Here is a 1,726-nt window from a genome sequence, read left to right as displayed (position 1 = left end):
AAATCCACCATGAAGACTGAGAAAATGGCCAAAAAATTTGAGAATAATATGCGAGAAGTACTAGATACAATTAAACGTCCAAACATCCGGATAATAGGCATCCGAGAAGGTGAAGAGACTCATAAGGGCATTGATAATCTATTCCATGAAATCCTGCAAGAAAACTTTCCAAACCTGGAGAGACACTCAAAGATTCAGTCCCAAGAAATACAGAGGACCCCAAATAGAATCAACCCAAGAAGATCTTCTCCAAGACACATTATAGCCAGATTGACCAAAACCACAGACAAAGACAAGATACTAAGACTGGCAAGAGAAAAAAGGCAAGTTACCTACAAAGGGTATCCCATCAGACTAACGGCAGACCTCTCATCGGAAACAATGAGAGCGAGGAGAGAATGGGAAAATGTATTCAAAGTATTAAGGGAAAAGCAATTTCAACCGAGAATTCTGTACCCAGCAAGGTTATCGTTCATTTGGGAAGAAAAGACACGAACTTTCCCAGATAAACAAAACCTGAAAGAATTTACCAGCACCAGACCGGATCTCCAAGAAGTTCTTAAGGGAGTGCTATGTCAGTAAAATTAAATGCAGACACACAGAAATAAGAGTTCAGAAACTAAGAAAATGGGCAACTTAATTGTAGGGCCAAAAGCTGGAGTTGAGTATTACATCCCAGATTTCAATCTGGAACATCGAACCTCAACAGATACAGAAGAAAGATTAAGTACATGAGACTGAACTGATGAAACAGTATTCTACGACTTGACTAAAATATTGCTGCTTTTCTTCTAAGCTTTGTTGTCTGGTTTTAAGGACTTTTGTCCTGTCTTCAGCTATCAATAGATTCATGTTCCGACTATTTGAACAGAATACTAACCTGTTTCTAGGCTTTAAGTTTCAAAGAAATATCCTTACCAGTTCAAAACTGCTTTTCTTGAAACCATCGGCTGATCTTGCTATTGAAAGTAGTTAGATTACTTATGATATTGTGTGACCAACGAAATGTTGGGGGAAAAGGGATTGAAGACAACTGTAGACAGCAGAGATAGTGTAATAAGAGAGTGGAATAGGGCAGAGGGCTAGACATGGGGTAAAAAAACATATATATGAAAGTAGAAATGGAATATTATGGATGATAACATGCATTATTAAGCCACTATATAGTATATTCTAGATGGGAAACCACATTTAGAATGTTGTGATGATGCTCAGGGAATGAATGTAAATTAATAAAAAAAAAAAATTTTCAGAAGAAAAAAAAAAAAGGCATTAGAAATACCTATTTGATGACTGCAGTTAAGCTATATAGCCCTAGTTAGGTGCTACGTTATAGTATGTTCATTCTATTCACTGAGGTTTATGCCTAAAGTCAGTCTTGTGTTCATGGATATGTACATATCAGCTGTGCTTGCTATTGAAAATATTTAGATTTATTAAGATATTTAGTGAAACAATAAAATGGGGGAGGCATAGAAAGCAACAATAGATACCAGACACAGTGTGGGAGGAGGGTGGGAGATGGCAGAGGGTGAGATAGGGAATCAAGGATGGGAAAAAAGGCAAAATATACAGAAAACAAGAAATGGAAAATGATTTGTTGACAATAACACATATGTTGATGTGCTTGATTGAGCCAATATACAGTGTATTCTCAATGGAAAAATCTCATTTTGTATGCTATAATGATGTACAGTGAATGAATGTAAATAAAAAAAAAAATGTA

Source organism: Tupaia chinensis, unplaced genomic scaffold (assembly GCF_000334495.1).
Source record: "Tupaia chinensis unplaced genomic scaffold, TupChi_1.0 Scaffold140338_1, whole genome shotgun sequence".
Lineage (NCBI taxonomy): Eukaryota > Metazoa > Chordata > Mammalia > Scandentia > Tupaiidae > Tupaia > Tupaia belangeri.
This window is presented reverse-complemented; position numbering follows the sequence as displayed.